This window comes from Rhinatrema bivittatum, chromosome 11 (genome assembly GCF_901001135.1).
Source record: "Rhinatrema bivittatum chromosome 11, aRhiBiv1.1, whole genome shotgun sequence".
Classification (NCBI taxonomy): domain Eukaryota; kingdom Metazoa; phylum Chordata; class Amphibia; order Gymnophiona; family Rhinatrematidae; genus Rhinatrema; species Rhinatrema bivittatum.
In genome coordinates, this window is record NC_042625.1 from 11,116,740 (window position 1) to 11,142,164 (window position 25,425).

The 25,425-nt window shown below is 44.1% G+C and overlaps 1 long non-coding RNA gene across 1 annotated transcript in view; it reads left to right on the forward strand.

Annotated features, from left to right (window-relative positions):
* Positions 1 to 1,566: 1,566 nt before the first annotated feature.
* Positions 1,567 to 25,425, forward strand: part of LOC115073446 — a 67,564-nt gene continuing 43,705 nt past the window's right edge. The window contains exon 1 of the long non-coding RNA XR_003852016.1: positions 1,567 to 1,647. This is a non-coding gene — a long non-coding RNA (uncharacterized LOC115073446). The remainder of the gene's footprint in view (positions 1,648 to 25,425) is intronic.

The window sequence follows — 25,425 nt, forward strand, 5'->3', positions numbered from 1 at the left end:
ATTGCTACAGAATAAATATACCATTGTATTAATAGGTTTTAAGTGGATTTAATGCAGGTAAATGGCTTTTGAAAATTGCTATGATAGTATGTTACGTTTACATGCATAAGTCTTTTGAAAATTACCTCCATACTTTTGAAAATCCAAAAGCATGCAAATAAATCCAAACCTTTCCGCCAACTCTGCCCCCAGGAACATCTCCGCTCAGTCGGTGTACTCTTAAGCATCCACAGGCACTATGTTAAACCATTTTTTCAAAGTGAAAGTAAGCATTTAAGTTGACTTTGAAAATTATTTCAGCAAAACTACGTGCACACAGTTACACCTGTCAAGTTTTACCAAGAGAATTTCCACATGTATATGGCTTGTTTTTAACTCTAAAAGTATGGGTATGAATCCCAACCCTGCCCACACTCCATTCCACTAGAAAGCTTTTACCCTAGGACATAAAGCAGTGGTTCTCAACCCAGTCCTGGGGATCCAGTCCAATTTTCAGGATATCTGCAATAAATATGCATGAGGGAGATTTGCATATGGTGGAGGCAATGCATGCAAATCTATCTCATGCATTTCCATTGCAAATACCCTGAAAAGCAAGCACTAGTTAGGAATGTCCCAACGGGTTGAGAACTCTTGGCATAAATATGCACATAAAATGTTAACTCATATAAAATTACATGAATAATCAGTCTCACAGTTTCCTAAATGGCCATTTCTTCAGATATAGCATTACTTTACCAAAAAAAACATTCAAAAATTACCCTCTAAGTAGAGGTGCTTCTGGAAGTCAATTTAATGTGGGACTGTAACTTGTTTAGTAAAGATGCTATGATAATAGTTGCACTTCTCTAATCTGTAGGGTGACCAAATAGCTTCTATGTCTAGATCAGGCTGAGCCAGACCTGGTTTGTACCCCATTGCATGCAGGGAGATGTAGTTCTCATTTCCCAATTGAATTCCCTAAGAAAAATAGGACTACATCTCCCTGCATACAATTGGGAGGGGAAGAGTCAGGGACTGGCTTAGTTTTGCCCTTCCCTCTCTACCCTCAGACATACAGCTATATGGTCAGTCTTCTTATAGGAGCCCTGATGGCCCTACAAAAGGGAAGAAACATGCACAAAATGCCCACATTCATAGCTGTTGGTTTTCATACTGAAGGATTAGACCAGGGTCTGACTCAGGAAAGAGATTCAAATGAGAAATACCCATTGTAGGTTGTTGTATAATGGGCTTTCCACTGGCCACAAAGGTGTCCTGAGACAAGGTTTCTTCTTTTGCTTCATATCTAGCAATACATTAAATACAGAATATAGCAAAGAAATATTGCCATAAAGATCAATGAATTTTGTACATTGCAATGACCGTTTTGCTTTCTTCATAGCATGAAAACACAGAACACATGCACTAATGTTCACGGCCCAGTCTCTCTCTCTATTTTTTGAAGGCACTTGGCTTTACATAAACTTCAGGCAACATTAAGGTTTCCCTATCACCTGCTCCGTCATAATCTCTGGCTGTGACATCAGTCTGTTGCCATGCCATGGAGGGTGAGGTCTGTGGGAGAAAAAAAATTACTTAATCAAAAATACTGAATCTCTCATAATAAGAAAAGGCAGTTAGAGGGAGCATGAACATCACATAAAGGTAAATGCGCTCGGATACTATTAGTCTGTGACATCTTTTATTGTTTTCTCCCTGTGTGAAAGTTTCAGCCACTGTTTAATAATGGCTGGCAACTTCACATAGCTCTCGGGGAAAACAGTTTAATGACTTATCTCTGCAGCGAGGTGGAAGATTCTGCTTTCTTCAAGTCACACAGCTTGTATGAGTTCAAAAAAAGTAAAAAGGAATGTTCATTTCTATTTACAGCTGTAATTTATTCAGAAAATGTATTTATTTTTTTGTTTCAAATTTAAGGAACAAAAACTTTTTTCTAACTGGTGACATGAAAAAGGCGTTACTTAACAGGTAAATTTCAACATGACTGGCAGAGAAAGAAGACGACAAGTGACAGCATTCCAATGTTGAATGCTTTCTTTAAATAAAAAAAATGTATACATACCTATATATCTATATCTATAAAATGTATTAGCTGTACGTTTTCTAAAATCAGAGCTGTTGGATTTTATTTATTTATTTATTTATTTATTTATTTATTTATTTAGCCTTTTTCTATACCGACATTCAAGATAAGAATCACATCATGCTGGTTTACATTTAACAGGGGGTGTATAAAGTAAAATAAAAACTGAAAAACTGTGACAAGTGAAAAGAGAAATCTGAAGTTACAATAAAACAAAGATGTTCAAACTGGGTGGAGGAATGTCTAAAGGAATCTAACATTAAGATCAATTATTTACACTGTTCTAAAAATGGATGAGTTCTCTCATTAAAGGCAGATCCCTGCAATCTGACCAAGGCTACATTCTGTGGCACAACTGGTGGAATTCCACCAGCAAATGTTTTGTAGATCTGCGGCAGCTCAATGCAGCCATATTTGCCATGAAAAACATCCGCATACAGTTCTATTTTAAAGAATGAAATCCTCATTTAGAGCTGACCATCTGCATTCAAGCAGGTGTTAAAGTTTAGTGCTGCGGTTGGACCACCGCATTAAAGCTAATGCTCAATGTTAAATTCCGTTGTCTTATTCTTCTCTTCCTTCCATGCATTTAGGTGCACTGATGTTCGCAGCTTTTAGTCCTTTCATAGAGAAGCGAAGGGTTTTGCGATTCCATACTTTTAGTACTTTTCCTGTGCAGTTTCAGTCTTTACACATTTTCGCAGACTCATTTTGTTTTGACCTGCAGAAGGGAATGATGAGTCCTGAAAGCTCATCAAGAAATATATTGTTAGTCCAATAATGAAGTTTCATCTTATATATTTTTTGTTTAATGACCTTTATTTATTTCTGAGCTATGAAAGGGAAATGTATGGACTGATCTCTTGCAAAATTCATTTTTCTCTTTTCTTTTCCTTTTTTTTTTCATTTGTTTCTATTTTCTTGTTCCTTTGGAGACCTGTTCTCTCTCTTTCTTTCTGCCTTCCTTTGTGGCCCTATGCAATGTCTGCTCTACTCTTTTCCTTTTGTTCTTACCTAGCGTGACAACATTTTAAAAAGCAGATCAAACCACTGCCTGCATAATTTGTTTGTGCAATCGTATACTCATTTTGCTAATCATTTTAAATATAGAGCCAAATTCACTAAGCTTTTTGTTCTCATAGACAGAAAATGAGAAAAAAGCTTTGAGTTCCATAATGCATTGGTCTATTTTTATATATTGTTATAGAACAGTTTTACTTCCATAAAACCTAAAGTTTAAATGGGAAAAGTATTTGTTAGCACTGGTAGTACAATGTCTTTACAAAGCTTGGAAGCAAAATAATGAGGTTATAGTATAAGCTAGGGGTTCTCAATCCAGTTCTAGGGACATACCCAGCCAATCAGGTTTTCAGGCTACCCACAATGAATATGCATGAGATAGATTTGCATACACTGCCTTCGTGTTATGCAAATCTAGCTCATGCATATTCATTGCATGAGATCTGCATGCTTTGGAGGTAGGGGTAGGGTTCAGGCATCAAAACTAAATCTCTCCCACAGCAGTATACAACACTAACCTTGAATCAAGAGGCCAGAAGAAGGCTTTTCCCAGCATATCTGTTTTCCCTTGACTTCAATTCATTTACTATTGTATGAGATGTGCCAAACGGATTATATCTGTTGTGTAGTACTCATGCTATGAAAATAGTAACATGAAAACTGTGTTAATAATACAGCTTTAGTAATGAGTTCCAAATAAACCAATCATATTCCATGTCTGAGGCTCATGATAAGTGTCAGACTGATATTGCATTTAAAAGGCATCATGAGAGGTAATTTATAGGTGCAAGGTGGGAAAGTGAAAGGGTCTCAGAAAATGTCATTTTGTGTCTGTGGACCCTTGGACCAAGGCAAGATTGGCTCTCCTGCAGGTTCTTGCTGTTAGCAGACTGACCCAGATAAAGCAGTGACCGGTCAGGACCTTTACCTATACCAGCCCCCGTTCCCCTCGGGTTGAACCTTTGCGTGCCGGGGCTGGCAGGACTTAGGTGCGACGGTCTCTGCTGATGACAGGAGAGATGACCCAAGGGCAGGCGGCAGTCAGAAGTGTCGAGGGTCTAAGCAGAGGTCAAAGGCAGGCAGCACTCAAGTGTATTTAGAATCCAGGCAGAGGAAGAGGAATGGCTAGGGCTGGAACAGACAAGCAAGCAAGAAGGTTGGAACAAGCTGGGCAAACGAAGCAGGACAAACAAGCAGGAGCAAAGGCTGTAATAAGCAGGAACGAAGAATAGATCAGCTAGGAAGCAACAACACACTACACTTGATAGCTGGACCTGCTGCTGAGGCATTGGGTAAGCATCCAGGCTGGCCTTTTATAGGGAGCTCTGTGTTATGTCATCTAAGCGAGCTGCGGGGTTTTTCCACTGTGGGCCCTTTAAATATCTGAGTGTTAGTGCATGCATGAGCTAAGAGAGCTGCCGGTGTTCCACTGCACCAACGAGAGACGGCATCATGCAGTTGCATTAGGGAGGCAGTCGGTGGTGTCCTGCCACATTGAGGAAGCGTGCGGCTGGCCTGACCGTGAAGGTAGGGGAAGAGGTTTGCAAGAGCAGCCCTCCGATTGCCAAACATAACAGTACCCCCTTCTTAAGCCCCCCCTCCTGAGGCCTTGGGTTTTCTGGGGTACCATTGGTAGAATGCCTTTATGAAGTTGGGATCCATTATGTTGGATGAATTTTCCCATAGGCCGTAGTTCTTCCAGGAGATCACATGTTCTATTTATTTGCCTTTCTGATGAGAGTCCAGGACTTCTTGTATATTGTGTTTCCATCTGCAACAACCTCCTGGAGTTCAGGCAGTATTCTGGAAGGCAAAGAAAGTATTACTGGTTTGAGTGGGGAAACGTGAAACTAGGGATGTGTATTCGTTTGCGATGAAATAGGAAATATAGACGATATTTCCTATTTTGTTGCGGTTCGGAGGGTCCCCGAAACGATAGGAAAACCTATGAAATTTTGTGTGGTTTTTCTCTTTCATTTTCCGGGGGGAGAAAGGGCACACACAACCCCCAACCCACCCCAACCCTTCAGATTTAATTAATTACAATCCCCCACCCTCCCAAACCCCCAAAACTTGCCTAAAGTCCACGGGGATCCCGGGAGTGATCTCCTCCTCTCGGGTCATTGGCTACCACTAATCAAAATGGCGCCAATGGCCCTTTGCCCTTACCATGTGACAGGGGCTATCGGTGCCATTGGCCGACCCCTGTCACGTAGTAGGAGCAATGGATGGCCCATGCCATTTCTTAAAATGGTGCTGGCTGTCCATTACTCCTACCATGTGACAGAGGCCGGCCAATGGCACCGATAGCCCCTGTCACATGGTAAGGGCAAAGGGTCAGTTGCCAGTTTACTGGCAACTGACAGCCCAAGAGTGGGAGATTGCTCCTGGGACCCCCGCTGGACCACCAGGGACTTTAGGCAAGTTTTGAGGGGGTGAGGGAGGGTGAGGGATTGTAATTAATTACATCTAAAGGGTTGGGGTGAGGATTTTTTTTCGGATCGGAACAGCCAAAAGAAAATTGGCCCGAAATGTGAGAAATGAAATTTCCCGTGGCAGGCCGATAATGAAAGCAGAACCAAAAGAACATAAGAACATAAGAACATACCATGCTGGGTCAGACCAAAGGTCCATCAAGCCCAGCATCCTATTTCCAACAGTGGCCAATCCAGGCCATAAGAACCTGGCAAGTACCCAAAAACTAAGTCTATTCCATGTTACCATTGCTAGTAATAGCAGTGGCTATTTTCTAAGTCAACTTAATTAATAGCAGGAAATGGACTTCTCCTCCAAGAACTTATCCAATCCTTTTTTAAACACAGCTATACTAACTGCACTAACCCCATCTTCTGGCAACAAATTCCAGAGTTTAATTGTGCGTTGAGTGAAAAAGAACTTTCTCCGATTAGTTTTAAATGTGACACATGCTAACTTCATGGAGTGCCCCCTAGTCTTTCTATTATCCGAAAGAGTAAAAAACCGATTCACATCTACCTGTTCTAGACCTCTCATGATTTTAAACACCTCTATCATATCCCCCCTCAGCCATCTCTTCTCCAAGCTGAAAAGTCCTAACCTCTTTAGCCTTTCCTCATAGGGAACTGTTCCATCCCCTTTATCATTTTGGTTGCCATTCTTCGTACCTTCTCCATCGCAATTATATCTTTTTTGAGATGCGGCGACCAGAATTGTACACAGTATTCAAGGTACGGTCTCACCATGGAGCGATATAGAGGCATTATGACATTTTCCGTTTTATTCACCATTCCTTTCTAATAATTCCCAATATTATCTCTAAGTGAAACACATTGTGGAATTTCAAAGTAGGTGTAAGCTTTAGCTGATATGTGACTGGGCTCACTTGTCATACCACAGAAAAAGGCCCAATAAAGTGTGGAGCTAAGCGCATCAAAGAAAGCTGTAGGTGCAGGTGTCAGGTACTTAGCCAGACCTTTTCACCTATCTTGAAGTGGGGTGCTGGGCGCCTTCAGTTATAAGTTGTTTTCTTGGCTCAGGTGGCAGATTTCTCAATTAACTGATTGGTTTGTTCCCATAGTTCATGCCATTCCTGGGATGAGAGCTGAGCCACAGGCGAAGGAAATGTCATGGGTAGTGGTAATGAAGACAGTAGTTGTTTCCCTTTAAAGCAGCTGAAAAGGGGATGAGTCGATGATGGCACTGATGTGATTGTTATGGGAGAATTTGACCCATGGCAGGATGGCGGCCCAGTTGTCCTGGCACTCATTGACATAGGAGCAGCAAAAACTTGCCAAGTGGGTGGTAGGCCCTTATATAGTCAAGTGTAATACCAAACATTTTGCAGAGCGAGCGCCTATACCACGCCGTGAACGGAAGTCCTCTATCTGATAGTATATGCTTCGGTAACCCATATAAGTGGAGTCCATGGAGGGTAAACAGACATGCCAGCTCTGGAGTGGAAGGAAAGCTTGGTAATAGGACGAAGTGCACCATCTTGGAGCAATGATCATTCACTACCCATATTATGGTGGTGCTGCGAGAGATAAAGAGGACCACAATAATATCCTTGGCAAGTGGACCCAGGGTTTCCTGGGGGCTGGCAATGATTGTAACAGCCTGCAGGGTCAGCCATGCAGATCTTTTTGCTGTACACAGGTGGGGCACAAGTTGACATAGACCTTGACATCTTGCTTCATTTGGGGTCAGCAATAATGTTGTTGATGCAGTTCAAGGGTTCGCGCCTGTCCAGGGTGTCCTACACGAGAGTCATGGGCCCATTTCAACACTTTCTCGTGTAATCTGGAAGGGACAACCATCTTCCTGGAAGGATGGGTGCTGCAGTGGCCAGCAGTATTTTAGTGGGATTGATGATGTGTGTATTTGGATTTTCAGAAGGCGTTTGGCAAAGTCCCTCATGAGAGGCTTCTAAGAAAACTAAAAAGTCATGGGATAGGAGGCGATGTCCTTTCGTGGATTACAAACTGGTTAAAAGACAGGAACTAGAGAGTAGGATTTTCTCAGTGGAAAAGGGTAAACAGTGGAGTGCCTCAGGGATCTGTACTTGGAACGGTGCTTTTCAATATATATATAAATGATCTGGAAAGGAATACGACGAGTGAGGTTATCAAATTTGCGGATGATACAAAATTATTCAGAGTAGTTAAATCACAAGCGAATTGTGATACATTACAGGAGGACCTTGCAAGACTGGAAGATTGGGCATCCAAATGGCAGATGAAATTTAATGTGGACAAGTGCAAGGTGTTACATATAGGGAAAAATAACCCTTGCTGTAGTTACACGATGTTAGGTTCCATATTAGGAGCTACCACCCAGGAAAAAGATCTAGGCATCATAGTGGATAATACTTTGAAATCGTCGGCTCACTGTGCTGCAGCAGTCAAAAAAGCAAACAGAATGTTAGGAATTATTAGGAAGGGAATGGTTAATAAAACGGAAAATGTCATAATGCCTCTGTATCGCTCCATGGTGAGACCGCACCTTGAATACTGTTGTGGTTCTGGCCGCGAGCGCCGCGGCCAGACCCTTACCTCCGTGTTTCTGGACCTGTTCCTGCTTTCACTGGCCTAGTTCCTGTCCTGTTCGGCGGCGTCCCGGCCAGTGCTGTGCCGCCGGGAAGCCTTCCATGGACGCCTGGTGTCTAGGCGCGCACGCGTGCCACTTGGGCGCTTTTCTAGGCCGTTTCCCGCCAGTGGTGACTCCGCCCACCTCCTGATGTCAGCCGCTGCGGCCACCCAGTCTTTGCCTTGCAATGGACTTACTTACCGGGTCCCTGTTGCGCTGTGCCCTGGAGCGTCCTGTTTTGCTATTCGCTCCGTTCCTGCTTGCCAGCTACGGTGCCTGCTTGGTTCCTGCTTGCCAGCTACTGTGCCTGCCTGGTTCCTATTTACCTGCTACAGTTCCTGCCTGGTTCCAGTACCCGAGTCTTGCTACAGTTCCTGCCTGGTTCCAGAACCTGAGCCCCGTTACAGTACTGACCTACTGTTCTAGTCTGGTTCCAGTTTCCAGTCCTGATCCACTACTGCCTAAGTCCCAGCGGCTGGGCCCCTACGGGCTCCTCCTGGGGGGGGGGGCTTCAGCTTCCAAGGGTGAAGCCACCTAAGACCCAGCGGTTGGGCTCCTACTGGCTCCTCCCGGGGGAGTACCAGCTTCCAGGGTGAAGAGCACCTCTACGTCCAGCCTGAACATCTGCCTCCTGGCCTGTGGTATACTAGAGACTTTTGAATACCTTTCACAGTCTCCTGCAGGTCTGCCCAAGGGTCCACTAAACTGACATTCCCTAACAGATTGCAAGGCCATGGACTCGGTGGATGCGCCTATCCCCTTGGACCTGCCTGGGTTGGCCCAGCAGCTGCAGTATCAAAAACAGTACCTCGAGGTCCTTAATGGTTCGGTAGGGGAGTTATCTACCTGGTTGGATGCCAGAGCCTCGTCTGCCCCAGAACCAGCCCCCGAGGGTCAAGACTCTTCAGTGACTCAGCTGCCGGCACCCTCCCGCTACGCAGGAGATTTAAGGACCTGCCGCGGCTTTCTGAACCAATGTTTTGTACGGTTCTCTCTGCTGCCTCGGCAGTTCCCCTCGGATGCGGTGAAAGTGGCATGCATCCTGTCCCTGCTTGATGGGAAAGCCTTAATATGGGCTACTCCTCTTTGGGAAAACAATGATCCTTCGCTAACGAACTTACAAAAGTTCATCTCAAACTTTCATCAGGCCTTTGATGAGCCCACCCGAATAGCCATGGCTACGTCTGATCTGCTGCAACTCCGACAGGGGGCTCGCTCCTTGGCAGATTATGCTATGGAGTTTCGGACTTTAACCCAAGAAGTAGGTTGGCAGGATGGTAGCCTTAAGGCCATCTTCTTGGAAGGTCTGTCCGGACGCATAAAGGATGAGATTGCCGTCCGAGATCTGCCGGAGGACCTCAACGTCTTGATAGAGATGGCTGCTTGCATTGACCGCCGCCTACAACAACGGGCCAAGGAGCAGCGCCCCTCTCACCATGCTCCCACCTGCGAACCTATGCAGCTGGGACAGGCCCGCTTTCTGCTGAAGAAAGGCAACGTTGCTGTTCGTTGAAGTTGTGTTTATATTGTGGTCAGAAGGGCCACTTCTTGGCACGCTGCCAGGAGCGTGCGGAAAACGCCAAAGCCTAGGAGGTCGGGAGGAGCTCCTCCTAGGCTGTGCTACAGCTCCTCAATGTACCATCCCTGTTACCCTGGAATATCCTGGAGGATCATTTGAGACGATGGCATTCCTGGATTCGGGAGCCGGAGGTAATTTCATTCTGCAGTACCTAGTCTCTCAGTTGTGCATCCGTACACAAAGATGGGAGGTCCCATTACGAATTACCTCTATCCAGGGGACGCTCCTTCCAGGACCCGTCCTGATGTCCACGGCACCCGTTACTGTCCGCACCAGGGCGATCCATTCAGAGGAGATAGCCTTCCTAGTGTTGGATAAGGCTGTCCACCCTTGTGGTGCTAGAGTTGCCGTGGTTACAGAAACACTCGCCCACGATTCAGTGGGATACGTTACAGATTGTAGAGTGGAGTCCTTCTTGCCTAGCTAATTGTATGAAAGTGCCTAAGATTCCCGCACTTCCGTTGATGCACTCTGCCTTGGGTCCTCCTGCACCTTATGAGGACTTTACGGACATATTTTCCAATACCCAGGTGGAGACCCTTTCGCAGTCTCACCCGTCCAAGTCGCCTGCAGGGGCAGGCTCCTCCTATGTTAGTGAGCAGGATGGCTCGCTGAGACCATGCTTAGACTATCGAGGCCTAAATTTCTTTGCTAAGCGAGACCGATACCCGCTCCCGTTAATCCTGGAGTTCCTCGATAGGCTCCAAGGAGCGAAGATTTTCACAAGGTTGGAATTACGTAATGTTCCGGCGGAGTCCCAGCACCTTGCGAGTGAGGTGTTTCGGGATCTTCTGAATACTTGCGTAATCGTTTACTTCGACGATGTGTTAATCTACTCCCAGGACCTGCCTTCCCACCATCAGCATGTCCGTCAGGTGCTCCAAATACTTAGGGAGCATGGCCTGTATGCGAAACTGGAAAAATGTAGCTTTGAGAAGACGTCCCTGTACACCCGATTTTATAGCATGCGTGCGCTGCTGCACACATGTTATAAACTCCAGGGTCAGCGCTCACAAGGGGGTGCACACTTTTGCACCTTGCGCGCGCTGAGCCCTAGGGGAGCCCTGATGGCTTTCCCTGTTCCCTCCAAAGCCGCTCTGAATTCTTGCGCGTGCTGGCTGGCTGCCGGCGCACTATATCCCGGCACAGCCACTGTGCCGGAGGCCTCGGTCCCACCCCTGGACCGCCCCTGGACTGCCCCCGGACCTGCGCCATGCCCCTGCCCCTTCCCACCCCTTTTTCAAAGCCCTGGGACATACACGCATCCCGGGGCTTGTGTGCGCCACCGAGCCTATGCAAAATAGGCTCGGCGCGCGCAGGAGGGTTTTTAAAGGGTTACACACGTATCCCTTTGAAAATCTACCCCTTAGAGAATAGCCACTGCTGTTAATTGCTTCACTAGCATGGGATCTTCTTGATGTTTGGGTACTTGCCAGGTTCTTGTGGCCTGGTTTGGCCTCTGTTGGAAACAGGATGCTGGGCTTGATGAACCCTTGGTCTGACCCAGCATGGCAATTTCTTATTTTCTTATGTCTACGAGGTTCTGGAGTATCATTGGTCTGAAAGGAACTGGAAAGGATGTCTGCTCATTGATTCTTGGCTGCATGGCGAAATCACAACTCAAAATTGAAGTGGGCAAAGAACAAGGACCAGTGGGCCTGCATAGCATTGAGTTGTTGAGCTTGATGTAGATATTCAAGGTTCTTGTGATCTGTGGATATAATGATGTGATGTTGCACCCCCTCGAGAAAATTATGCCATTCTTCTAGAGTCAACTTGACTGCCAGGAGCTCTCTATCTCCAATGCTGTAGTTGCGCTTGGCCAAAGAGAATTTCTTGGTAAAGAAGGAACATGGGTGAAATACCCCTTCAGGATTGTGCTGGCTGAGGACAGCCCCTATCTCCAGGATAAAGGCATCTACCTCTAGAATAAAGGGCTGAGTGGGGTCCAGGTGGCACAAACAAGGCTTGTCAGCAAAAGCGTTTTTTTAATTTTGGAAAGTCTCAGGAACTTCTATTGGCCAGTCTTTGGTGTTAGTGCCCTTGCGGGTAAGAGAGGCCACCAGGGAGGAGTAATTAGGGATAAACTGGTGGTAATTTGCAAACCCCAGAAATCTTTGTAAAACTCAGAGCCTCAGTGGGCAAGGACCGTCCATGATGGCTTTTACCTTGGCTGGATCCATCCATCTCGTGAGACTATGTACCCAAGGAAGGGGAATTCCTCTTGTTCAAAAAGACATTTTTCCAGTTTGGCATAGAGGTTATTTTCTCGAAGGCATTGCAGGATGGTGTGAACATCTCTATGATGGGAGTTCAAGGTCCAAGAAAAAATCCATATGTCAACCATGTATATGATCTCGCAGGTATACAGCAGATGGTGAAAGATCTCATTTTTTGGTAAACTGTTGGTGGATTGTAAAGCCCGAAGGGCCTGAGCAAATACTCATAGTGCTCATCATGGGTGTTAAACGTGGTCTTCCATTCAACACCACCCTTGATGTGGATAAGATTGTACATACCCCTGAGATCCAATTTCATGAATATCTTGGCTCCCTGTAGGTGACTGAAGAAATCAGCTATTAAAAGCAAGGACTAGCTGTCTCTTAGTGATAGCATTCAGGCCATGATAATCTATGCATGGCTGGAGGGATCCATCTTTCTTCGCTGGAGAAGAGGAAGGCCAGATGAATCTGCAATCAAGATTCTCTTGGGTATAGGTGGACATGGGTTGAGTCTCCGAGATAGATAAGGGGTGCACTCGACCCCATGGGAGAATAGCTCCAGGGATGTGCTCTATGACACAGTCATATGTGTGGTGAGGAGGCAAGATCCTGGCACTCATAAGAACATAAGAAATTGCCATACTGGGTCATACCAAGGGTCCATTAAGCCCAGCATCCTGCTTCCAACAGTGGCCAAACCAGGCCACAAGAACCTGGCAAGTACCCAAACACTAAGAACATAAGAAAATGCCATACTGGGTCAGACCAAGGGTCCATCAAGCCCAGCATCCTGTTTCCAATTGTGGCCAATCCAGGCCATAAGAACCTGGCAAGTACCCAAAAACTAAGTCTATTCCATGTTATCATTGCTAATGGCAGTGGCTATTCTCTAAGTGAACTTAATAGCAGGTAATGGACTTCTCCAAGAACTTATCCAATCCTTTTTTAAACACAGCTATACTAACTGCACTAACCACATCCTCTGGCAACAAATTCCAGAGTTTAATTGTGCATTGAGTAAAAAAGAACTTTCTCCAATTAGTTTTAAATGTGCCCCATGCTAACTTCATGGAGTGCCCCCTAGTCTTTCTATTATCCGAAAGAGTAAATAACCGATTCACATCTATCCGTTCTAGACCTCTCATGATTTTAATCATCTCTATCATATCCCCCCTCAGCCATCTCTTCTCCAAGCTGAAAAGTCCTAACCTCTTTAGTCTTTCCTCATAGGGGAGCTGTTCCATTCCCCTTATCATTTTGGTAGCCCATGCTACTGTTGCCATTTTTTAGCCCATGCTACTGATGCCAGAAGTAGCAGAGGCCATTCTCTAAGTCAACTTGATTAATAGCAGTTAATAGACTTCTCCTTCAAGAACTTATCCAAACCATTTTTAAATCCAGCTACACTAACTGCACTAACCACATCCTCTGGCAACAAATTCCAGAGCTTAATTGCGCGTTGAGTGAAAAAGAATTTTCTCCGATTAGTTTTAAATGTGCTACAGCTAACTTCATGGAGTGCCCCTAGTCCTTTTATTATATGAAAGTGTAAATAACCGATTTACATCTACCCATTCTAGACCTCTCATGATTTTAAAGACATCTATCATATCCTCCCTCAGCTGTCTCCTCTCCAAGCTGAACAGGCCTAACCTCTTTAGCCTTTCCTCATAGGGAAGCCGCCGTTCCATCCTCTTTATCATTCTGGTTGCCGTTCTTCGTACTTTCTCCAGTGCAACTATATCTTTTTGAGATGCTGTGACCAGAATTGAGATGCGGTAACCAGAATTGTATACAGTATTCAAAGTGCGATCTCATCATGGAGTGATACAGCAGCATTATGACATTTTCCGTTTTATTCACCATCCCCTTCCTAATAATTCCTAACATTCTGTTTGCTTTTTTGTCTGCCACAGCACACTGAGCCAACGATTTCAATGTATTATCCACTATGACGCCTAAATCTCTTTCCTGGGTGGTAGACCTTATATGGAAGCTAACATTGTGCAATTATAGCCTGGGTTATTTTTCCCTATTTGCATCACCTTGCACTTATCCATGTTATATTTCATCTGCCATTTGGTTCTATTTATTGCTATGCTAATTGCTTTGATGATGTCATCTGGCAAGAGATTCCACAGCTTAATTGTGTGCTGAATGAAAAAGGACTTTCTATGACTTGTTTTAAATCTGCTGATTGTCATTTTCATGGATCGCCCCCTCAATTGACCCAATTTCTAAGTGACAAAGGGATACATGCGTAAGAGACGGCTGAGTGGGGATATGATAGAGGTCTTTAAATCATGAGAGGTCTAGAACAGGTAAATGTGAATCAGTTATTTACTCTTTTGGATAATAGAAGGACTAGGGGGCACTCCATGAAGTTATCAAGAAGCACATTTAAAATTACTCAGAGAAAATTATCTCACTCAACGCACAATTAAGCTCTGAAATTTGGTGCCAGAGAATGTGGTTAGTGCAGTTAGTGTAGCTGGGTTTAAAAAAGGGTTGGATAAGTTCTTGGAGAAGAAGTCCATTAACAACTTGATTAATAGCAATCTTAGAGAATAGTCACTGCTATTACTGGCATCAGTAGCATGGGATCTACTTAGTGTTTGGGTAATTGCCAGGTACTTGTAGCCTGGATTGGCCACTGTTGGAAACAGGATGCTGAGCTTGATGGACCCTTGGTCTGACCCAGTGTGGCATGTTATGTTCTTATGTACCCGGAATTTGCCTTATCTTGGTCTGTTGAATGGGTGGTAAGGAAGGAGACTATTCCTTAATAAATTTGTGTACTAGAAAGACAGAGATAGACAAATCAAAACCAGAGCAAATATAAATAGTCCAGTGCCGTAGAACCTAACTTTATTCCTCGTTAGTCTTTAACTGCATCACTGATGATGTTTTTAATTGCCAGTTCCTGCTGGGTTAGAAGAAACAAATAGTAAAAATTAATGACTTTAAAACACAAACACTTCCATGGAGAAAAGGTAGAAGAAAACAGAATGCAGAGGAGGAAACATTGGCACCAGATGGCTATTAAAGATTAATTATAGCCACGTAGCAAATCATAACTTCCTATATTTTCTCATTTTGCCTGGCAGTAATTTCCAACAGAGGGCAATGATGGGAATAGAAATTGCCCATTGACAATAAGTACAGGGTTTCAGTAGCCATATTGATCCTGGAGAAAACTGGATTGTGATAGCTTTAATTGGACCAACATAAGAATTATAAAAAAAAAAAAATGATGTTCAGAAGCATGTGATATTGCTTTGTGATTTTTTGCTAACTTGTATGGAGATCTAGGTTTATGATTTCATTGCAATATGTATTGGTTAGCAAATCTATTGCTGTTTTGTATGGGTTTATGTTAACATGTATTTTTTTTATGTAATCTGCTTTGTGCTGGTTTCACTTAAAAAATGGAATATAAATGGCATATTAAATGAAATGAATACAAGATTATATAGGGTCTGGTCTTCAGTTGGCACAGCAAGGCTGAAAGCAAGAAGAAGATTTATCCTGAGATTGTGTTTGAATTTCATTTTTAAATTTGTTGAGTAGGGAGCCAGAGTAAGACAAATGCATTGTTTTCAACTGGGTTTCTAGGTGTCCTTCCTTCAGCCTGACTGTTACATCAGAACAAGAGCTGTGTGATTTTGAATGCTCCCATACAGCAGCATCTTTGGAGAATCATTATCATAGTCCAATAGAAGATATAAGAAATCATTAATGATAACAGTGATTTATCGTTTGCAATTTGACATTTTTTGACTATAAACCACTTTGGGAAGTCTTGCTAGACTGAAAGGGCAGGATATTAAGGGTAAATAGAAGTAGAAATAAGTACGAGCATCTCTGTTCAGCTGATAAATAGTATTGTTCTTTCAGCTGGTCCCTTTTACATTTACTGCTCAAGCTGTTAGATTACCTCTGTGATGAAATACAGTTAACTAAGTCAGTGACTGTGTTAAATTCTTTTCCTTGTATTTTATGGTAAAATATTCAAACATTTGCTGCATTGGGACAGGCCTGTTGAGCTAAGGGAAAATGAGGAATACACAAAAAAAGTTAAATAATTGTCATTTCACAAACATTTTCATGAATACTATTACAAAAATTGACTTTCACATGAAAATCTTAACCCTAAAATTGCCACATGGGAGCACTGAGAGGAAAGGATCATCTTGCTGGTGGCTGAAGAGAATTGGTAAGTATTGCTTGAGGAAATTTTAGAACTTAACGGCCAAATTTTCAAACCCCCCCCCCCCCCCCGTGCGTAAAATCCAGGGCTTACATGCGTGGCCGGGCCTTGCGTGCGCTGCGCACATTTTAGAAGGGGCCCGGTCACGTGCGTAACCCCTATTACACACACAAGAGCCAGGTCTCGCAAAAGGGGTGGTCCGGGGACAGGAAGGGGTGGTCCAGGGGGCGGGGAGGGGCGGAGCTGGAGTCAGCCGGTACAGCGGACATTTGCTACTCTGCCAGCGTGCGCAACGTATGCCAGCTCAGGATGTTTTAAGGGGTCGGGGAGGACAGGGAAGAGGGAGGGTGTATGGGCAGGGGGTAGGGAAGTTCCCTCCCAGTCCACTCCTTAATTGGAGCAGACTGGGAGGGAACTGGGGGAGATGGTGATGCATCGCCATGTGAAAATTGCAATATTCCACCCCACCTTGCACGTGCCTCCCCGGATTTTACAACATGCGCACGCACGTGGCCGCACCTGTGTATGTTTAAAAATCTACCCCTAAAGGTTTTGGGGAGAAGTAAACTATTGGCGTATATCTTTTAGTGTGTTTGTATGTCTGTATGAAATAGCTAGTCAGAAGGCAGACAGAAAAAAACAGGAGTTTTGTATTAAATAGCTAGTCAGAGGGCAGGCAAAAATCAGGAGTTTGTGTGTTGTGAAAGAGGCTATCTTAGCCAAAATATCTTCATTAAAAAATTGGAAGAAGGATCCATCAGCAGAAAATAGGATAAAGCATAAGGATTAGCAAGTTGAATGTAAAACATTGATAAGACAGGCTAAGAGATAATTTTTAAAGAAGTTAGCCATAGAGGCAAAAAATTCATAATAAAAACTTAAATATATCTGAAGCAGAAAGCCTGCAAGAGTTAGTTGAACCATAAGATAATCGAGGGGTTAAAGAGGCACTTAGTGAAGATAAGACCATCATAGAAAGATTAAAAGGATTCTTAGCTTCGGTGTTCACTGAAGAAGATGTTGAGGAGATACCCATTCAGGTGACTGTTTTCAAGGGTGACGATTCAGATGAAATCAACCCAATCACAGTGAACCTGGAAGAGTGGTAGGCCAGATTGACAAACTAAAGAGTAGTAAATCACTTGGACCGGATGGTGTACACCCTAGGGTTCTGAAAGAACTAAAAAATGAAATTTCAGACCTATTACAATTAATTTGTAACCTATCATTAAAATCATCCATTGTACCTGAAGACTGGAAGTCTTCAGGTACAATGTAACCCTGATATTTAAAAAGAGCTCTAGGTATGTTCTGGGAAACTACAGACCGGTGAGCCTGACTTCAGTGCTAGGAAAAATCATGGAAACGGTTATAAAGAATAAAATCACAAAACGTTTACATTACAAGTAGAATGCCTCAGGGATCTGTACTTGGACCGGTGCTTTTTAATATATTTATAAATGATCAGGAAAGTGGTACGACAAGTGAGGTGATAACATTTGTGGACGACACAAAATTATTCAGAGTAGTTAAATCTCAAGCAGATTGTGATAATTGCAGAGGACCTTGTGAGACAGGAAGACTGGGCTTCCAAATGGCAGATGACATTTAATGTGGACAACTGTAAGGTGATATAAATAGGGAAAAATAACTCTTGCTGTAGTTACACAATGTTAGGTTCTATCTTAGGAGTTACCACCCAGGAAATAGTTCTAGGTGTCATAATGAATAATACATTGAAATGTTTGCCTCAGTGTGCTTTGGTAGTCAAAAAAGCAAACAGAAATTTAGGAATTATTAGGAAGGGAATGGCAAATAAAACTGTGGATGTCATAATTTCTCTGCATCGCTCCATGGTGAGACCACACCTTGAATAGTGTATGCAATTCTGGTCGCCACATCTCAAAAAAGATATAGTTGCACTGGAGAAAGTGCAGAGAAGGGCAACCAAAATAACAAGTGGCATGGAACGGCGGCCCTATGAGGTAAGGCTAAGGAAGTTAGGGCTGTTCGGTTTGGAGAGGAGACTACTGAGGGGGATATGATAGAAATCTGCAAAATCATGAAAGGTCTTGAACAAGTTAATGTAAATTGGTTATTTACTCTGTTAGATAATAGGACTAGGGGGCACTCCATGAAGTTAGGAAGTAGCTCATTTAAAACAAATTGAAGAAAATTATTTTTCACTCAGTGCATAGTTAAGCTCTAGAATTCATTGCCAGAGGATGTGGTTACAGCAGTTAATGTAACTGATTTTAAAAAAAGGTTTGGATAAGTTCCTAAAGGAAAAATTTATAAATTGCTATTAAGGCCTGATTTTTAAATGGCGGCATGCGTGAAAACCGGGAGATATGTGCGTGGCCGGATCATGCATTTTTTAAAAGGCCGCTGCCACAAGCGTATCTTCCGGTACGTGCCGAAGACCAGCTAGAAGAAAAAGGGGCAGGCTGGGGGTGGGGTTTGGGTGAGGAGTGAGCAGGCTGGGACAGCACCATTAAGGCACTGTCCCATTGCCGCATGCTTCGGGAACGCCGGACATGCACAACTTACTACTGCTCTGGAGAGCAGGTAAGTTCCAGAACAGAAAGAAAAAGGTTAAGGGGGTTTTAGGGGTCGGGGAAGATGGGGGTAAAGACAGGCAGGGTAGGTAGGGGGTTTAGGAAGTTCCCTCCCAGTCCGCTCATTTATTGGAGAGGACTGGGAGAGAATGGTGGAAAGATCCTATTGCGTCATCGTGCGTATGTACTAAAATTTCCCCCCCTGTTACGCGATTCGGCGCTCATGCACATGCGTGTTTTGATATAAAATCAGGCGTGCATGTTATAAAAGGCGCATCCATGAGCGCGTGCACATGGATGCCTGCACATGGGTTTAAAAGTCTACCCTTGAATTAATAAACAGTAGCAGCTTGAGATTTATTTAATGTGTGGATACTTGCCCGGTACTTGTGACTTGGATTGGCCAGTGTTGGAAACAGGATGCTGTGCTTGATGGTCCCTTGGTCTGATCCAGTATGGCAATTTCTTATGTTCTTATGCTCTTATGAGTAATTCGAGACACAAAATTAGGGAGCAATTTTCAAACCGCCTGCTTTGGTGGAACATCTGTGGATACTTTTAATCTGTAGACTTGGCACCAAGTTTCAGACATGGACTTTGAATGTGACTAAAATAACCACCAGCCCCCCTGCTCCCATTATTAATTCCTCTTTGTTGCTGTCTCTCTCCTGTCTCCTCACTCCTGTATCCTGTCTTCTTTACGCGTCCACTTATTCCATATCTCTAAAATTCACTCATCTCGATCTTTGAATCCTGCTGCTCCTTGCTGTTTTTCTTTCTTGCTTGGATTATTGTAATAGTTTCCTCAGAGATCTTCCCCAGATACTGCCCTCTGCCTACTCAAACGACTCCTACACTCTGCTGTCCTAAGATCTACTGTCTTTCCTATGACTCTATTATTGCATTTCTTTTTCTGTTTATTTATTTGCTTTATATTCCACTTTTTGGCACTTCAAAGTGGACAGCTAATAGTATAGTGGAGAGGATGAGCTGTATACTCAATGGTAACCAACCATGTAGCAATAGGTATAGCGCTAGGAGTTTTTGGATCTTTGTGAAAGTAATCAAATTAAACAGTCATTAGATATCTTTTCCAAGCATTTCCGAGATTTTAATTCATAGCATATAAGAAAATGTCGGTCCCCCAAAATGGACCATGTTTGCCACAAGGGATACTTCGGGAGGGACAGAAGCCCAAGAAACTCAACTGTCAACAAATAACACAAGAATAAATATAAGGATTAGCAAGGATCCATACCAAAACAACCAAAAGTACAAATAAAACAAGACACCAAACGGTAGAACTAGCTGCCTAAAGGTAGATTTATAAGTGAGTACTAGTAGTTAGTGAGAGAGCAGAGAGAGATCAGGGAAAAGAAACAAAAGAAAGGAAAAAAGGGGTAATCAATGTAAAGAATATGAACAATTATAAATTATATGTAAGGAAAAATTATAATACACTAAACAAAAAACAAGAATCAACATGGAATGCAGAGAGTGAAAAAAATGAAAGGCTTAGGAAATAATACTGTTGCGTCCATCGGTCGCAGATGGCTGCGACCGCTCTGCCTTACCTCTTTTCTTCCCTTTTCCTCTTCCTTGGGCAAGATGGCTGCTTCCGGTGCCGAGTGCCAAGGGCCTTGGCGTCTCCAGCTCAGCATGGGCGTCCCAGTCTGCCATGCTCATTCCCGTGGCCTCCTAGGGCATGCGCGCGCACATCTCCTATGCTCAAATACACGTCATGGTGGGATCCTCAGGGGCTTCCCCACCGCATGACATCAATACCTCCGGGTATTTAAAGGCTCCGCTACGCTTCTACCTTTGAGTTAGCTTAGACGCTGCTCTACAATCCAGGGCCTCGCTCCATTTAGAAGCTCTAGGCACCCACTCCTCAGGGGTCTCTCACTTCCATCCCCCCTTCGGGGCCTCTACTAATTAGATAACCGCTCCTTGGGGGTCTCTCTCTCTTTATTCATTTCAGGATCTCCGGACTATCAGGTACTCGCTCCTCGAGGGCCTACCAGTCTATGTATCCTGCACCACGGACCTTTGGTCCCACCATCTTCATTGCCAGGAAGACGCTTGCACTATGCTCCAGTGAGTAGCTCTATGATCCGGTTCTCCAATTCCACCCACCAGGCTCGGCTTATCCCGCACCGAGGGTTCCTATATTCCTTGAATATCTGGGTGAGACTTCTACATCTGAGACTGTCAGAACATATTGGCACCTTACCAGACTCCAGTGCCTTTCCTTCCTGCCTCATACCATCTATCTACAGCAGTACAATAAAGCTTTCCATCTACAAGTGTCCACTCTCTGTGTTTTGCCTATCGCTGTGGTTCCCCAAGGGGCCCCTCCCCATGGGAGGAGTCATCTCCACAGCGACTAAGGGTCCACACAATGCCACAAACACAACAGATTGCTAACTCCATGGACTCGGCTCAGCTCGCGGCCTTGCAGGCCATTCCTGGCCTAGCCCAGCAGATCATGGAACAACAAAAGTCTTTGGAAAGCCTAGCTACTGCCTTCAATCAGTTGCATGCTCAACTGAATTCTTCAGTAACTCCTGTGAAAGAATTGCTGTCTCCAGTGGTGACCCTTATCTACACCTACCTGCTTTACGGGTGAAGCCAAGATGTGTAGAGGGTTTGTTAATCAATGCAGCATGCATTTTGCATTACAGCCTACCCTCTTTCCCACAGAAGCTTCCAAGACCACCTACATCCTATCTTTTCTAGAGGGACGAGCCTTGGCTTGGGCTTCACCGTTATGGGAACGTGACGATCCTATCCTGAATGACCTACCAGGATTTCTAAAACTTTTCAAGTCTGTCTTTGATGACCCGGCTCACCAGACTGTCGCTGGATCTGCTTTGCTCAATTTCCAGCAAGGTAATAAGCTGCTCACAGACTTTGCGATCAAATTCAAGACTTTAGCATTCGAACTACATTGGGACACTGGATGTCTACGTGCCATATTCATGGAGGGCCTCAACTCTCGCTTAAAGGACGAATTAGTGGCTCATGATTTGCCTGATACCCTTGAGTCCCTGATGGAACTGGCTGGGAGAATTGACCATCGTATCCGAGACCGAACTCAGGAGGCTAAGAGTCCACGAAAGTCCACTGTAGGGGCTAACCATCCTAAACTGTATCATCTGTATCATCTGTATCAAACTGTATCATCTGTATCATCCAAATGATACAGAACACGGCAGCAAGAATTCTAACAAACAAAAGGAGAAGAGATCACATTACACCAGTCCTTAAAGACCTTCACTGGTTACCAATCCACTACAGAATAATTCATAAGTCCCTCACCACAATCTACAAAAATATCCATGGACTTGCTCCACTCCATCTACAAATAGCTCTCAAAAAACACTCCTCCAACAGACCCATCAGAGAAGCATATAGAGAATATCTACAGGTACCACACAACAATACCACCCAACATATAACATTGAGAGATCGGGCCTTCTCCACAGCAGGTCCCCCACTATGGAACTCAATCCCCTTAGAATTACGACAGGAACCATGTCTTCCAACCTTCAGGAAGAGACTTAAAACATGGCTGTTCATGAAAGCATTTCCGGACCCTTAATGATTCACTTCCATGAAATGCAGCAATACTGAGCATCTTCTATTAAACTGAAACAGACACTACCAACCAATCACTACAACGTTTTACTTCTTGTTAAACTTTTTATCTTTCCTCTAACTCTAATCCCAGTTAGAATAACCCCTGTTTTATTGTAACTTTTTCTTCTATGCACTTGTTATACTTTTGTAATGTATACGCTTATGTTTTAGTTATGTACGTTATAATGTATTGCTCACCCCTTGTTTTATGTAAACCGACATGATACGAACTTCCGTGAATGCCGGTATAGAAAAACACAAATAAATAAATAAATAAATAAACCTGGGCCTATTGCCTCCAGCCTGGTGTCTGCTCCCGTAGAAGAGGAAGAGCCTATGCAACTAGGCTGAAGCCATTTAACTTCCAAGGAAAGGCATTTTTGCAAGCGCATGGGGTTATGCATGTACTGTGGCCAATTGGGCCATGCTGTCCAAACCTGTCCCATCTGTCCAGGAAACTGACGGGCCTAGGATCTGCAGAAGGGCTTCTCCTGGGCCTCACCTCTCCTACTCCTTCATTATCCTTACCAGTATCTCTGCTCTGCGGAGGACTTGAATTTCAGACTTTCGCTCTCATTGACTCTGGAGCCAGAGGTAATTTTATCTTGAAGCACTTAGTTGAATATCTAAGGATTCCTACCACACCAATAGCTAAGCCTTTGCTATTGTCCTCTATCCATTGAGAACCACTTCCTGGAGAAGTATCAATGACTACCCAGGCCATTGGCCTGTGCACCGGAGCTTTACACTCTGAATCCATCTCATTTCTCGTATTGGAAAAGGCCATGCATCCGGTGGTACTCTGGCTGCCTTGGCTTCAAGATCATATGCCACAATTTAATTGGGCCATGTTGTAACTGTCCCAGTGGGGACCTGACTGTCATGGCCGCTCATTTGCATGCTCACTACCCCATCGTTAACTGGTTTACCTCCACAATATGCCTCCTTCCAGGATGTTTTCTCAAAACAAGCAGCAGATGTACTTCCACCACAGAGTATTCGACTGCGCCATAAATCTGAAGCCTAATTCAGAACCTCCCAGAGGAAGAGTTTACCCTCTTTCAGTAGCTGAGGCTCAAGCCATGTCCACCTACATACAAGAGAACCTGCAGAAGGGATTCATTAGACCCTCCAAATCTCCTGCTGGTGCAGGCTTCTTTTTCGTAGGGAAGAAAAATGGCACCTTACGTCCCTGCATCGATTACAGGGGTCTGAATGAGATTACCATCAAGGACAGGTATCCCCTGCCCTTAATTCCTGAACTGTTGGACAGGCTCCAAGGAGCCAAGATATTCTCCAAATTAGACCTTAAAGGAGCTTACAACATGGTGCGTATTCGTGAAGGAGACCGAATGGAAGACTGCTTTTAACACCCGCGATGGACACTTCGAATATCTCATCATGCCGTTCGGTTTGAGTAACGCACCTGCAGTCTTTCAAAATATGATGAATGACATCTTACAGGACTTACTTTATCAATGCATAGTAGTATATCTCGATGATATATTGATCTTCTCCCAAGATCTGCAAACTCATCAGGAGGATGTCAAGAAAGTTTTAAGACGCCTGCGTGAGTACCACCTATACGCAAAGCTTGAAAAGTGTAAATTCCACAAGGAATCTGTACCCTTCCTGGGATACGTTGTTTCTAAGAATGGGTTTCAGATGGACCCCAAGAAATTAGAAAGTATCCGGGACTGGCCCCAACCTACAGGCCTGAAAGCACTGCGCTGCTTCTTGGGCTTCACCAATTACTATCGTTCCTTTATTAAAATCTACTCACCATTGACAGTCCCTCTAACTGCTATGACCAAGAAGGGAGCCAATCCCGCCAATTGGTCTACTGAAGCCATATCAGCCTTTCTGATGCTCAAAGAGGCTTTTCAAAAGAAGTCGTGCTCCACCATCCTGACCCACATCGTCCGTTCATCATCGAGGTCGACACATCAGACATTGGTGTGGGAGTGGTTTTAAGCCAGTAAAGCGAATCTAATGTGCTCCATCCTTGCTCCTTCTTCTCAAGGCGGTTCTCGCCTGCCAAAAGAAATTATAGAATCGGAGACAAAGAGTTACTCGCAATCAAGCCGGCCTTTGAAGAGTGGCGTCCTTGGCTGGAAGGTGCACAACACCAAATAGTAGTGTACACCGATCACAAAAATTTGAAGTACTTCAGACATACTCAGCAACTCAACCACCGTCAAGCAAGATGGTCCCAGTTCTTTAACAGATTTGACTTTCTTCTGAAGTATCGTCCGGGAGAGAAGAACACTCGGGCGGATGCCTTGTGACGATCCTTCTCCCCACAGGATGTGCCAGACAAACCCCATCACATCATTGACCCCAGAAGAGTGGTTCTTGCAGCCACTCATGTGGTACTCACCGGGAAGATTGCTCTTCCTCCTGGCCAGAAATCTAAGGAAGAAGCTGTTGAAGTGGGTGCACGATTCCCGTCTGGCTGGCCATCCAGGACAGAGTCGCACCCTAGCTATGTTACAGCGGTATTACTGGTGGCTAACCATGAAAAAGGACGTACAAGCTTATGTGGGTTCTTGCACTGTCTGTACCAAGCAAAAACCACCAGCCAGATGTCCTTGGGGCCTGTTACAGCCTCTACCATCGCCAGATGAACCATGGACACATATAGCAACCGATTTTGTGGTAGACCTGCCATTATCCAACAGAAATAACACCATTTGGGTTACTGTTGACTGCTTCTCCAAAATGGCACATTTTGTAGCGTTACCAGGATTACCCTCTGCTAAAGAGTTAGCAAAACTCTTTATTAAACACATCTTTCATCATCATGGGATGCCGAAGCATATCCTATCCAACAAGGGAGTGCAATTTACTGCAAAGTTTTGGAGTGCATTATGTCAAAAATTTGACATCGCCTTGGACTTAACCACTGCCTACCATCCTCAGTCTAACGGTCAGACTGAGAGGATGAAGAGAACACTGAAACAATTTCTGCAATCCTATGTCAATTCCAGACAGAACGACTGGGCTGAATTACTGACATGGGCAGAATTTGCCATCAACTTGCA